This window comes from Girardinichthys multiradiatus, chromosome 23 (genome assembly GCF_021462225.1).
Source record: "Girardinichthys multiradiatus isolate DD_20200921_A chromosome 23, DD_fGirMul_XY1, whole genome shotgun sequence".
Classification (NCBI taxonomy): domain Eukaryota; kingdom Metazoa; phylum Chordata; class Actinopteri; order Cyprinodontiformes; family Goodeidae; genus Girardinichthys; species Girardinichthys multiradiatus.
In genome coordinates, this window is record NC_061815.1 from 32,112,084 (window position 1) to 32,128,515 (window position 16,432).

The following is a 16,432-nucleotide window of genomic DNA, read 5'->3' on the forward strand; positions in this document are numbered from 1 at the left end:
TCATTGAACAGTGCAGTCAGATTCAGTTATTTATTCAAATTGGATAAGAAGTTTTTCTATCAAAGGAAACCCAGCAGATTGCATCCAGTCAGTGACTTGCAGCATTCCCTCCTCCCGGATGAGCATAGAGACAGTGGACAGTCACTGGCGTTGACTTTGCAGCAATCCCTCATACTGAGCATGCATGTAGCGAAAGTGGAGAGGAAAAACTCCCTTTTAACAGGAAGAAACCTCCAGCAGAAACAGGCTCAGTGTGAGCGGCAATCTGCCACAACCGACTGGGGGGTTTCACATATGAAGGAATTATAAAATAACAGTCGCTGGATCAACCTTTTAGTTTTTCATTTGTGATGTTTCGCAAACATCAAGGAAAACAAAACAACTAGAACAGACAGACATTAGAATTATAAAATAACGCCTAATTTTGAGCAACAGTTTACAGTGAATTCCTGACTAATACTTTTCTGTAGTTACATGTATAGTCAACAGGTTTACTTGCATTAATCAGGGCCTTTAATGTCATAATAACTGAATGTTTTCAATTGTTAATTTGAGCATTTCTTCCCAAGAAACAATAATTTTAAAACAAACAACTTCAATGAATTTAAAAAAACTATAATTGGGGGCACAGGGTAACTTTGTTGTAGATTTTCTATAATCCACACAGGCTAAAATATATACATAAATTAAATTAAATTGTTTAGCAAGTGTTGCTGTATATACCATGACATTTTGTAATGTAAATAAAGGTTTATTTATTTAATGATTGATCGGTTAATTGTTTGATTCATTGATTGATTGATTTAGTCTAGCTAGAAGTTTATTTAATTTTTTTAATTTTTATTTCCAGCATATAACGAGCTGTTTGATGAAACTCATTGGATTGACCAACACACAGAACAGCTGGAATGTCCATGAAAGTACAAGGAGATCTATGTATTTGACACTTCTTGGGAGTTATGATTATTGATTGATTAATCTTGATCAATAATTATAATTAAAAATCTAAATTTGACAAAATCAATTTCTTAACCAAAGTCCTCATTTATGAATCGAGACCAGAGATGTTTCTGGTGTTGTAATTGTGGCTCAACACCTTTGATAATTACAACCATTAAATGCTCCATAATAATTAATAACTATTGCCGGAGATGTCACTGTTTAATCGACCGTTTCTGCCGAAACGTGTGGAACTTTTAACCTTATCTTGACTGACGAATAACTTTTGCACACAATAAACACAAAACGCCTTCTATTACCATCTATGTGAATATTTATTAAATCACAGCCAGATACCATCCGTTCTTCCGATTTAATAATCTTGACCTACTCAACATGCAAAGTTCTACATAACAGGGGTAAAATGTCTAACTAAGCAAAAATAAAGCAAACAGCAGTGGGTGTGTATTGAATCAACCAGCAGTTATGGCAAAAATGAGAATATGACGAAGGGGTGTGGGGGTGAGTGGAGGTGGGGGGCGCAGCTCCAACTGTAACTCAGTTATGCTCAGTCATAAAACCTCCCCCAACTCCTGAGCACACAAAGAGTTATAAAACTTTTGGCGGCAAGCTAGCGAGCAGTGAGGTTGAAGACGAAGGAAAATGGGGAATTTCACCATGAGGTTATTTTAACAGTCCAGTCTCACAGCGCACCTCTCAGGTGTTCAATACCCCACAAAACACGCACAGAGCTGAGAGCGCAGCGTCTTCCAGATGTCACACAGCACATCAAAGTTTCAATAACAATTTTACATGCACATATCATTAAGAACACATTAGATTCTAGCTACACTAAAAATCTCCTCTACCCTGCCTGGCTATTCCTATTAAAGAAATAAAAAGATTAAAATAAAGGATGGGTTTTACTTGGTGAAGTTTCCTTCTAGGGCAGCGAGTGAGAGGGAAAAAGGGGGGGTGAAGCGTGGCTGCGCGTCTGCAGTTAAACTCCAAGAAAGCGGTCAGTCTTCGTCCTTTGGCTTCCTCGGCCAAAAGGGAAAAACATGATCTGACCATCAAAGTCGACTTAGGATGAAAAACGGTGGCGATTCGTCTCCTCAAAACTCAGTGTTTTCAGTTACGTGTTAAACTCATGTCTTCAATCGGCAAAGTGAAATCTCTGGCCTTCCTAGTCCAGAAACCTCAGTCATGAATTGTTCGTTGGCCAACAAGAGAGAGAATAAATGAAATCCACTCGGGACTCTTCTCCAGGTGTTGCTTCAGATGTTGGGGATCAGGTCACGATCTCCAGCTGAAGGCGGGGTGTTCAAAATGGGTGCCTCCATATATAGCGCCCTGTGACGTCAGACTTGGGGCGTTCCATCATATCAGTCGCAATGCTCGACGGGATATGTAGGAGCGGGCTGTCCTGGATTCAAAATGGCCGATGCCATTGGAGAGGCACAGTGACGTCCAACAACGGGCAGATAGTCCAATACTCAGCAAACAAGTGGTCCAACACACTGCAGATTCCAGGAACATCTGTTTGGAAAATTGTTACTCAGATGTGTCCCCACTTTGTTGGGGTCTTGAAATATATCCAGTTGAAATTGATTAGGATGTTCAGGAACAGCCAAGGGATCAAAAAAGCTCCAACTTGCTATACACAGGAAACTACTACAACATCAACATCACTGGCCAACATGAAGGCCACTTTTACATAATCATGATCTGAGAATGTATCAACAAAGAAGGAAGCCCCTTGCTCTAAAATCGACACCCTTAAATGTGGACTGAAATTTACAGCTGCCCATGAACAAACCAGAAATCCTTTGGAGATGCTTTAGAAGCACTGAGTCATTTGACCACAATGACAAGAAGTTTATTTGGAGGAGTTAATGTGAGACTGTCAAACCTAAGAACCCTGTACCAGTTATCAAGCACAATGGTGGTAGTATCATGGTGTGAGTGTCAGTGGTACTGGTGGTACAGTGGTACTTTTGTACCAAATTCAGTTTTTTAGAAAACATGGAAGTTGAATAATCATTCCATTTTGCAAGGCAAACAGTCATTAAAGACCCACAATTCATATGACAGTCATGCCCGTGATGGGTAGAAGAAACAGTTACAGTGTCACTGCAGTTTTCAGATTTATTTTACTTCCATTGTAAAAAATAAAAAGGAATTGACCAATTCTCTGTTTCCTTTATTTCACTCGTCCTCTTCGCCTCTGTCTGTTGCTCCTTTCTTTGTATCTAATTTTACTTTCTCTTTCATTTTTTCTTCTTTTCAACCCTCTGCAATTTTTCCCCTTTTCTCTCCCACTATGATTGAAGCAGGACCATAGAGTTTTGTGTCTGTGCACACTGCAGTTTAGTCACTCTCCATGTTTTATTATTACCATCATCACCTCAGTGTGTAGGCATCCATTAGGCAAACTCATATCCAACAATATGCAGATTCTTCCATTTGCACGGATCATAAACCCCTGCAGGCCTTCTGCTACATCATCACCACCTCCGCTACCACCATCATCATCATCAGCTCCATCAGCAGCTGCCAGCGGCGGCAGGCGGCAAACCCAACATCATGGGAAGTAAATTTGTGCCCCGATTCACTTGGAGTTGCTTTCATTAGTTTTCACCCGCGGCGCAGAAGTCAGCGAAAGCAACATGTGAGCATATGTGAGAAAGAGCAGTGAGGTCCCAATCTATAGGATGCCAGCAAAGAAGGGCTGACTTGTTGTGTTAATGTAGTTTTATGTGGAGTTTATGTTTAATTGCATATTTATTTTTTTACACCCTCTTCCATTTTATTGTATTCAATGAAGTTTATATGCACCAATTTACAATTAACATTGTTTAAAGCCACAAGCACAAGACAAGCAGCCAAATATATCCAGTTACATTGAATTCAATTTAGTTCATATATCCAAGCCAATCCAGTTCCTTCAAATACTATTAAAGCATCATCAGACCTAGATTCAATTTTAATTACATACAGTCCAAATACAATTCATCAATATTTAACTGGTCAGAAAATATCAATTAGTAAAATAATTTCTGGGGGAAATTCTAACCCATCCACTGCTTGATGTCATGTACACTTAGTGATTATGAGGGAGTGTAGTCATGGGGTGACAATAGTATTACAGAATATTTTGTAATACTCTGGGGGGCATGTACATATTACATGCTAAACAGATATTTATTAAAAGTGGCCCAAGAATGGAGTCTCAAAGAACACCACATGCAATATAATATTTTATGAATAAAAATATGATATATATCATATCCAATAATATAGAAATATAAACAAGTCAATACAATACAGGTTATTTTGACAATAAAACACGAGTTAATAAAAGTCACGTTGAGTCAAGGTTTATTTACAGAGCACTTTAAAAACAACTGAAGCTTACTAAAGTGCTGAGCAAGTCATGCACAATGCCAAACTGACTGGTGGAGACTGAGTAATTAATTTATTAAACACTAAAGGAATGCGTTAAGTAATCAAAACTGTACATGTGTGTGAAAATTTCATGAAATACCTACTGCCAGAAGCGAGAATATCTTGTTTATTACTGCAGCTGTTACTAGGTTTCAAAGAGATAGTGGCCATTTTGGATTTTAAGCTCAGGTTTGGCATGAAACCTCTGTCTTTCCCTCTTTGAATTATAACAGTGCAAATGGATAAGAATGCTTTTTAGTAAATTTTTTTGTGTTTAACATCAAATGTGAAAGAGCTCTTCATAATAGGGTGCTAATTGTTTTACAAACTTTAAGAACTCTTTCTCTAAGAGATACATTTTCTTTGAGCAGCTAATCCTATAAGATTTCAGACTTACAATGTATTTAACCAAATGTACAGAGCAACAACATTTAGAGAGTAGATTCAATTATTTAAGATTGTTGATGAATTTGAAGCTTCAACACTGCAGGAAGGTTGAGCAAAATGTTAAAATACAGTAAAAAAAAATACAGTTAATGAAAACATGTTAACTGCGTGCACACATCCAAAGAGTAATGAAGTATTTGTCACATGAAGAATAAAAGGTAATAGTAATTGCAAATTTGAGGGAACTAATGAACATTTAAATAAATTATTCTGTCACAAACACCAGGCTCCATGTTTTAGAGGATGCATTAGGATAGTCATTTCTCACATTTGCACTCTGTGTGTTGATGGTTGCATTAATTAGCAGAGTTGTTGGCCGCCCACAACCAGCAGAAGAAACAGGGACCCACTTGAATTCAACAGGCACCATCCAGCTGGCTGAAACTCTCGAATTGCAGTCAATTCAGCCAAAAGTGCTGCCTGGGTAAAAACTTTGACAGCCTGCTGTTGTCCTGAATCATGCTTGTTTATGCAAAACAAGTAAATGCTTGTCAGACATTAAACTAATTGAAAACTGGAATCACAAACAGAGCAACGCATTTTACTTTAGTTTAGAAATAAATGGCATTAAACCCGACAGAAAGAACTTGTATTTCTGCCAACATGTGCGATGAAGCTAGAGATGTAAACTCTAGGCTGTGAGTCTTTGCACCACTTAAGTCCAAAAAGTGAAATGAAAGATATATTATTAAGATATATATTTCATTTTTCGAAAACGTGCTAAAGGTAAGGTTGAGTTTTTGCCTAACCTGTATAACAAGACAACGTAGCAAGATGTTTTTCACTGCTGAGGAGTTGTTAGATGCTGGAGGCTGATTATAGAGCCATTGTGTGTCCTGTTGACTCTTTCTTCTTGTGTTTTGTTTTTATGTTCAGAATAAGTAAATACATATTTGGTGAATCCTTCCAAAAAAAACAAAAAACGAAAACAAAACAATTAGATGGAATGCTTATCTATGGTGAGATATAAGTGAGAAAAAAGCTAATAAATTGGTCACTGGGAACATTTGCCTAGATTTTTATTAACTAATACCTCTAAAAAAATCTATGCTTCACCTTTTTGCATGGCTTTTGGTACAACTAATGGTCAGATTTTGTACTGTGGTTTGCTAGATATTTTGTAGTGATAGATCCAAAATATCTGTTTGAGATGGTCCCTCAGGGGACTTCACATCTCCATCATACACACAGCACTGTTAGACATACAGTACATGCATGAATTAAAACACTTAAAACACACCCTTAAAACAACGTAGTCAAACTGACTAACCAACTGACCAACTGGTTGACTGACTGACTGCCCCCCAGTCCTACAGTCTCCCTGTACTTCTATTGTACTGCTTTTGGCCCTCCTTCCTCCCAGTGTGGAGTTGCACAGCTTACTTGTATGGGGTACAAAGGAGATTTTCAGTCGGTTTGTCCTGCACTTTGAATGCGGCAGTCTCCCACTGAACAGGCTTCTCTGGCTGCTGATGATAGTGTGGAGAGGGTGGCTGGCATTGTCCAGAATAGCCAGGAGTTTGTGCTGTATTCTCCTCACAGCCACTGAGTCCAGCTTTGTGTCGACCACTGAGCTGCCCCGCCTAATCAGTTTCTCCAGCCTGGAAAGGTCTGGACCAGGTTGGACTGGTTCAAGAACAGTTCAACAGTTCAGTTTTCTTAGTCTGGACTGGGTCATTTCCTTAGTCTGGTGTTTAGCTGCAGGCCATATGTGTGGCACAAGACAAAATAATATTCAGATTATAATTGTTTGCAATTGTTTATGTAGGAAATATTTTTTTTTATCTTTTTGTGTGTGCCACATTAATTTACTCTCACTAAGTAATGTAAGTAAGTTTTAGACCAACAGTCTAAAACATAAATGTATTTTAATCTAGCCTAGAAACTGGCCTTCCATTGTAGTTCTGGCTGCATGTTTTGCATTGTTTTCCTGCAGGAAGATGAACCTCTGTCCCAGGTCAGTCTCTACAGGTTTTCTTCCAGGATTACCATATAGCTCCATCTATCAACTCCATCCAAGCTGCAATCCCTGCTTTAGAAAAACAACAGCAAAAAAACTAAATTCCGCAACTGCCATATTTTATCATGCGGATGGTAAATTTAGGTGTTTGTGTTCTGCCACATATTGCCACTCTGCCATTAATGCCTCGATTTGTGGAGTACATGACTGAAAGGTTTCTAGTCAATAGATTGTCCTACCTGTGGCGGTGGCTAGGTGGTAGGGATTTATCCGGTAACCGGTGCGTTGCCGGTGGAAACCCCAGTTCTGTTCATCTCAGTCGATATGTCCTTGGATAAGACACTTCACCCTCCTTGCCTGCTGATTTGTGGTCAGAGGGCCCAGTGGCACCGATTGTAGGGAACCCCCACTTCTGTCAGACTGCCCCAGGGCAGCTGTAGCGTAAATGTAGCTTACCACAGTCAGTGGGTGAATATATGCATGAATGTGTGGATGACTAATTGTAATGTAAAGTGCCTTGGAGTCCTTGGACTTAGTGCTTTACAGGTGCAGGCCATTTTAACCATTTACCTGAGTTGTGGATCTCTGAAGCTCCTCCAGTTACCTTGGGCGTCTGGCTCTTTCTCTGATTAACGGTCTGATTGAATCATCCTATTGGCTTAGTTGGTAGTAGTTTAGCTTTAACAGCTCTTGGTGAGATGTTGAGAGCACTGAATACTGGTTAAGAAACTAGCTCTGCGATAAACCTCTTCACAACTGTATCCCTTACATTTTTGCCTAGTTTATTGGCCTTTGTGTTGCAGTTCAGTCACTAATGCTCTCTAACAAAGCTCTGAGACCTTCACAGAAAAGTTGTATTTAAACTGAAACTGAATTCAGTTCAGTAAGGTCTATTTATATTGTTCCAAATATACAAATTATTATTACAAATATTGTCTCAAATAGAAAAAGTCAGTTCAACCATACAGAGAGATTACAAGTGAATTACATGCATTCCAAATTTATCTTTGGTATCATACAGTGCAGTTTCTATCTAAGGAAACCCAATTGCATTGAGTCACTGACTTGCAGCAATCACTCCTCTATTTACTAAATGGGTAACTTAGATAGATAGATAGATAGATAGATAGATAGATAGATAGATAGATAGATAGATAGATAGATAGATAGATAGATAGATAGATAGATAGATAGATAGATAGATAGATAGATAGATAGATAGATAGATAGATAGATAGATAGATAGATAGATAGATAGATAGATAGATAGATAGATAGATAGATAGATAGATAGATAGATAGATAGATAGACAGACAGACAGACAGACAGACAGACAGACAGACAGACAGACAGACAGACAGACAGACAGACAGACAGACAGACAGACAGACAGACAGACAGACAGACAGACAGACAGACAGACAGACAGACAGACAGACAGACAGACAGAAAGAAAATTTAAAATTGGACAAATGTGTACATATATGGATGGATAATTGACTACTGGATGGACATAATAAGGAATATGTCATATGTAATTTACTTTCCACACATATCCACACTTGGTAAACAAATCAAATTCCACACTTTTCCATACTGTGTAGAAACCCTGTATCATCAACTTTGCTTAAAATGTTCAACTCAAGGTTGGCCCAAGTCACCTTGGCGAATTCAGATATCAAAAGAGAATAATGTCAGGAAATATATACATTCATCCTAATTTACCCAGACAGAGAAAACATTAAAATGAAACTTTAAACATGTCCCAAGTAGATTTTTTAGACTGTAAAGGAACACATAATGGCTTGACATTATTACCCCATTTTTATCTCAATACTTGACTTGAAAATAACCCCAAAAGCAAAACATAGGATAACATTGAACTTCTATAAAACATGTTAGTGTTAGCTAAAAAACAGTTGTCTCCAATTGACGCTTGAGTCACTTTTTGTTTCATTTTGATGTTTAAAGTCCTCCATTACAATCCAACAGATTTCTTCAACATAAGCCCAATATCTTAAATTTTTTCACATGCTGTCTGTCTGCTTTAAGGGACATAAAGTAGTATAAAGTAGTATATATAGTCGTAGTATAAAGTTTTGTTCAAACAGCCTCATGCTTGCCTATAAAAACAATCCTCATTGGATGTTTGAACACCATTAGAGATCATCCTCTTCCAGAAACGGTTGTGTTCCCTCCAGCAGCAGCATCATCTGGTGGGACTTTTTTGCTTCAACAACGAAACTCCCCCCAAGTGTTTATCGATTTCCACTGAGCACATTCCTCCCTGCAAACAGCTCACTCCTTTTAGAGCTCGTGTCTGACAGCTGAGGCCGGCTCGTAGCCCATGGCGATCGTCTGTGGAGTGGACGGACACACGGAGCACACAAAGACTTGCCTCAAAGCAGCGGCAGATGTCCAAGTGATCACTGCAGATGCTGCCTTTCATTAGAGAGCTGACAGCGTTGCTAACTGCAGCTTTCACTGATTGGAGGAAAAAAAATATCTGAAAGGAATGAAGACGAAGAAGGCTGCTCTTCTTGGAGTTCAAGTTAGAACAATGTGAGCTGTTGTAGATAAGAATATCTTGGTAACAATCGGTTTGAGAAGAAGCACGAGGAGGTCTGTGTGTGGCTATCAGTGACCCTGTGACTGAACTGATGAATTGATTTGAACTTCCCTTAAGAGGAGACATTTATAGTACTCCAGTACTATACACATATACTATTTACATTTCAAGCATTCTGATTACCTAATTGAAATTAAGTTTTCCCCTGTTGGGTCATAGTTCTGCCAGTCTGAACAGAAGGTTTGTGTGAGCATTTTTGAGATTTATGGGTTCTGTATGACTTAGATAATAAATTTGTGGCCTGGAGTGCATGAACTGAGCAACAATAAGCCTTAATGTCTTATTTTTGAATAATAGTTTAAGTTCTCTTTTTGTTTTAGTACTCACTGAAATATATGCCATGACTTTCAAAAATCTTGAACTAGAATGGACTTACTCTGTTCTCAAAGAAATGTTCTTCTGCATCTTCTGACTTATTTTTAAAAACTGAAACAGAAACTGAAGAGTGCAAGCTGAAAAGGGAGCAATGTGATTGAAAATTAGATTGTGGAGAAAGGGCCCAATACAGATTTACAGCAAAGTAAATTAAATAAATGAAATTAATAAACCACCAAAATCCATTTTCAATAATCAATTTTCTTGAACACAATACTCCGCTTTGTATATTGGTAGGAAAATATTTTTTCAATGCCATTCTATATTTTGCAATTTTTAAAGTATCATTGTTTACATTTGTTATTATGTTTAATTTCTAAAACAAAAGTCAAGAAAACAAAAACAAAAAAAAATAGTTAAATAAAGTTCATCAATTGAACAGGTGGGTTTAAGAGATAATAAATCATTGGTTACATCAGTAATGTTTTTTGTACGTTGGTCAAATCCTGAATTTAAAATAATAAAATAATATTTTTTACATCTTGCTTTTCTTTTAATGTCAGAACTGTTGACATTAATGTTTATAAGACCCTGTACCAATGAGGTCTGAGGTTTTTATAGGAAAGCCACTTATAACGTGTTTGTAACATGTAGCCTACAATATAAAATATTTGTTGCAAACCAGTCTTACGGGCTCATAATAGGGGCATTTTTTCTATTAAGGAAACAGAAAAGTGTCATACCTGTTTAATAATAAACTGTTAGTAAATGATCAACAGTGACCTAAATTGCCACCAGAACTACAGAGTCCACCAGAGGTCAGAAAGTGTTAAAATGTGTTCACTCAGTTTATTATGTTTATGATGTGCTGCCTGTTTTCTTAGTTTTATGATCAAATGACACAACCTGTCCAACATCTTCATTTCCAAATCTATATGCATCAATTAACTAAACCAAGGGAACAGATTTATGGATGATGTTACTTAAAATGAAAATGTGTTTAAGTTATTTTTGTTGGTTGTGCAAAAAGCTAAATATGCTCTTTTTATTTCAAAAATGCCCTGGTGCTTTGACAATGTTTAGATTAGTATTAGTGTAATCCTGCAATCAGATAAACTTTATCCACTACATAAAATGAAAATGAACAGAAAATAGATTTTTTTTTTTCTCCAGGTTTTTGTTTTTTTATTGCATACATGTGCAATGTCTCCTGTCACAGTATCTTAAACTAAAACCTGATGTCCAATATTCAGGTTTTCCTCAGTGACATAGAGTTACAAACCATCATGGATTAGCAGCTTTGAGAGTTGAGGCAGGTGTTGCTCAGATTCAAGTGGAGGTCCAAGATGAGGGCATCTCTCACTTAAAACTAGAAAAAGTGTCCGAGATGATCCCGACACAGTGACAGATCCTGAGGTACTTTGTGATGTGCTGCTTCAGCTTCTTCTTCTCCAGCTTGTTATTATTCACCTCTGACAGAAATGCGGAGGCCTATACTCATCTGTCTGGTGCTTAAAGAAGGTCACTGCATGTAACATATTTTGCTGACAACAACATAAAAAAAGTTAAGCGAAGGAAATCACTTTTTGTCTATCCAGACTTTCCCTACAATAATACTGAAAAGATTCAGGCCTGCAGGTCTGATCAAAAGTTGCAAGACTGCTCACCTACAGTTTGATTTTCTACATCAAAACTTGCAATGAGAGACCCACCACTTCTTCTTTTCTAATGTTCAGTTTCTTGGTTTTATGCTGACTGAATTTTCTTTTAAAAAATCTATTACATGAAGTGTTTTACATTTTTTTCGGTTTTGTGCTAGTGGCCTTTTTTTGGCAGTTACCAGACAGCAAATGGGCAGAGAGAGATGTGGGAGAAGATGTTCAGCAAAGGTCTCAAGGTCAGGAATCGAACCCAGTCCTCCTGCGTTGAGGTCTATAGCCTCTGTACATGGTGCTCCCGCTCTACCGCTACACCACACAATGCCCTAAAGAGTTTAAAATTTTAATACAGATTCACTAATAAAGCATTATCATTCAAGAGACTTTTCAAAAATGATCTATTTTCCTTCCCTTGTCAATCTTGTTCCAGCAGTCAACAAGTGAAAGCTCAGTACTTCCTGGACTGGTCCATCCTGGGATTCAGAATGAGAAGTACAACAAATTACAAAAAAGGCTACCTGGACAGTGCATACACCAATACATATTTTATGTAAAATAAAAAATGGTAGTTATTAAAAAGATAAAATAAAGACACATGTACATACAGGGGTTGGACAATGAAACTGAAACACCTGGTTTTAGACCACAATAATTTATTAGTATGGTGTAGGGCCTCCTTTTGCGGCCAATACAGCGTCAATTCATCTTGGGAATGACATATATAAGTCCTACACAGTGGTCAGTTGGATTTTAAGCCATTCTTCTTGCAGGATAGTGGCCAGGTCACTACGTAATACTGGTGGAGGAAAACGTTTCCTGACTCTGGGTGGTACACTTCTTTGGGGCTTCTCCACACTGTAACTCTCCCGGATGTGGGGAAAACAATAAAGGTGGACTCATCAGAGAACAATACATGTTTCACATTGTCCATAGCCCAAGATTTGCGCTCCTTGCACCATTAAAACCGATGTTTGGCATTGGCATGAGTGACCAAAGGTTTGGCTATAGCAGCCCGGCCGTGTATATTGACCCTGTGGAGCTCCCGACGGACAGTTCTGGTGGAAACAGGAGTTGAGGTGAACATTTAATTCTGCCGTGATTTGGGCAGCCGTGGTTTTATGTTTTTTGGATACAATCCGGGTTAGCACCCGAACATCCCTTTCAGACAGCTTCCTCTTGTGTCCACAGTTAATCTTGCCGGATGTGGTTCGTCCTTCTTGGTGGTACGCTGACATTACCCTGGATATCGTGGCTCTTGATACATCACAAAGACTTGCTGTCTTGGTCACAGATGCGCCAGCAAGACATGCACCAACAATTTGTCCTCTTTTGAATTCTGGTATGTCACCCATAATGTTGTGTGCATTTCAATATTTTGAGCAAAACTGTGCTCTTACCCTGCTAATGGAACCTTCACACTCTGCTCTTACTGGTGCAATGTGCAATCAATGAAGACTGGCTACCAGGCTGGTCCAATTTAGCCATGAAACCTCCCACACTAAAATGACCGGTGTTTCAGTTTCATGGTCCAACCCCTGTACATTCATACTGATTGCCCAATTCCCATGATTGCATCTCCCTTTATATTCTGACTGTGTTGAGTTTAGCTATTGCTGCTGGATAGAGAGTGTTGTAAAATCTGCTTGTCCTTGCTTTACTTGATCTGTAGCGTCTGCCTGACGGTAACAGTTTAAAGTGTCTTTATGATGTAATGGGCTTTTTGGAGACAGTGGGAACTGTGAAGTTCTTCAAGTGTGTTGAGAGGACAACCAACAATCTTTTGGGCTGTGTTAATGGCCCCCTGGAGCACTTTCCTCAGAGCCACTGTATAGCTGGTGTACCACACACAGATGCAGTAGGTCATTATACTCTCAACATAGTACCAGTAAAAGGACACCAGCAGGCTCTGTGTGATATTATTTTTCCTAGGAACCCTCAGGAAGTGTAGTCTCTGCTGGGCCTCTTTCAGCAGCTCAGAAGTGTTCATGCACCTCGTCAGGTCCTCCTCAATGTGGAGGAAGAGGAAGACACTCTCTCCACATCGTCCTCGCAAATTCCATATTTGTCACATGTTTCTATTAGAGATAATCAGTTCAAATCTTGAATCAAATCTTCACACTGATTTAGGAATCACAATTAAGTTCTCTAATAAGCTGGATCATACAAGTTCTAAAGATGGCTAACTGTTTGACTCAAGTTGGCGGACTTACTGGTAACAATGCCGACTCAGATGATTCAGTTCACTCACATCAACAATGTCAAAATAACGGGCTTAGGACACGTGTGAAACCATAAAGCAAACAGAGAGTCATATCAAGAGCAGAAGATGAAGAGTAAGAAAAAAACTTGATTTTTGTAAACAAATTGTCCATAACTACTTTTTTGGAAACCCCAAGAAAAAGAATGCATTGGTTTGCTTGTACTAAATCACATTATTATTTCCTTTGAGTTCTTTTAAAATTTAGTTTTTCTTTCCTCTCACACAGCCTGTATGCTCAGAATGAGGGATTGCTGCAAAGTCAGAGACTCAATGCAATAAGCTGGGCATCCTTTGATAGAAAGCATTTTACCAGTTGGCATAATAAACTGAACTTCACTCCGGTATTTTATAACTAGGGGGATGTTTGGATGTATGTTGCTGATTTTCAACTTATCAATATGATTGGATCGAATTGATTGTGTATCTTAAGGGTTTTGCAGTTGACATTTGTTGTGGGCACTACATAAATAACCTGAAATGAATCTTCCTCTTCTCTTCAGAGTACACAGTTTATAAACCAGCACATTACTGTTCCCGAAATCTGTAGCAAGATGGTTGATATGAATTTACCACCTACAGTGTGTAGGATCCATGTGAGACTTGGATACCTCACTGCCTTGAGGAAGCTGTGCTAACTATTAATGCCACCCAGTGACTCAATATAAATATCCCTGTTAAGTAACTTTCTTGCTTGGAAGGATTACGCAATTTTGGCAATTCATGAATCTGTTTGATTTTAAACATTATTATTGTGACAAACTGGAAGATGGTAATTACTAAAATAGAACAGAATAAAGTTTAAGATTGTAATCTTATGAAAACTGTTGTAAATAGAATCAAATCTTACTTTTAAGAAAGGTTAATTCTCAGGAGTGTGTAGGATCCATGTGAGGTTAAAACTGGAAACCTTTGAGCTTTGAGGAAGTTCAGCAACTGGGTAACTCAATGTTAACTTAATTATTGGTAAACACATTCTTTATTTTGAATAACTACATAATTTTGATATACATGTGGACTCTCTGATTCTGTTATTAATTAATTAATTCATTCATTCATTTATGTAATTGAACAAAAATCTACTCATAACATACTAAAACAGTAAAGTGTTCTGAATCAGAAAAAAATGAATCACTTCACTATAATAGTCTAGAAACATACATGTTTTTTAAGAATGTGTGTACAAAGCAAAAATCCATGTTTTTGGGTATACTTGCTACAAGTTTTGACCTGGAGACCACTCCGCTTTGATTCAGCAGTACCACAAATCACCGGAGACTCCATATAACTTTCACATTTTTCTGCTGGTAAATAAATGCTTACTTTGATTTATTGCTCTAATTATATGGCTTAAATCTCCCCTCATTTGGCTCTTTTTAATGTTTTTACAAATTGTAATTTGCTATTGACTAAAACAGCAGGGAGAAAACATGTAATCCAATGAAAAACATTTGAAGTAAGATAAAAAGCAAATGGCTTCGCTTTAATATGAGACGGCAGAAGGGCTGTTACTGCAGCGTGGTTCATAAAAACACGTCTGCTCCCAGAAACACACTCAGCATCTTCGGATTAAACCGAAGTGATTGTAGACCCGCCGAGGTTATTTGAACCTTTATTACTTTTCCCCATGTGAGTTTCTTGTCAGAGCTGGTTAGTTTCCACTCCCACCAACATTTGGAGGATTTGAATAATTCATGCCATCTCTATTATTTATGTATTTGCTTATTCGTGAAGGCGCAAACGTATATGTGCACCGGGATCGCTGGTTGGGTGGGTAAATGAAAACATTCGTAGAGTTCAGAGCAGCCGAGCAGAGCTTTTAAATTCCTTTTTATTGTAATAGTGTCATGAAATTGGCTACTGCTCGGGTCATTATGGGCCATGTGTGTTGTGTGGCGGCTGAATGGACAGAGAAAGGCTTGTTTTGCCTTTTGTCTCTGTCCCTGACCGTCTGGATGTCAACCTCACTTCGTCACTTCAGCCGAACAACACCAAAAGGAGGCTGGAAAACCCGAAAAGCCTCCAGCCAGGGCTTCCCTCAACCACCATCACTAATCTCATTTACTGCCTTGTCCTCTGACAGCAGTCACAAACAGACAGATTAATGTGGAAAAAATGAGGGGATGAAGGAGAAAGAGAGAGAGACAGAAGATAAGTCAGCGAGAAAGGGCTGCCTGATATCAACAGATATCAGCTTTATAACAGATCCGACTGTTTGCATGATGTAGAGATAAGAGGACGTGGTAAAGATTCCGCTCAGAAAGTTTTACTCATTCAGTACTTATTTACAAACAGCCCCAATTCATAACATATATCATCTCAAGCATCATCAACCCAATGAAAAAAAAAGTATAATATATATATATCTATATATATATATATATATATATATATATATATATATATATATATATATATATATGTATATATATATATTTTTTTTTTCTCTTTTTCCCTGTATTATTTCGTTGAATAAAAAAACTGTCATCTTAGTTGTAGCCGATTTGACCCACATGCAGAAAACACTCAGAGGAGGAATGAAGAAATTTGAAGCGTTTATTTTGCCACAGGAGCGGAGAGAGAATGAACCGGGACAGGAACTTCTCAGCTGCATGGAGAGGGAAACAGATAAATGGTGAATTGTTTCAGTGAGAATGATTTGATATTCTTGGCTTGTCTTACATTTTTCAGTAGTGGAAGGTCCGCCAGGAGGAATATCGTTCCAGGTCTGGTAAGCTCTTAGTAAGCCTGGGCAAACGTAGAATCTGCTGACCTTCTT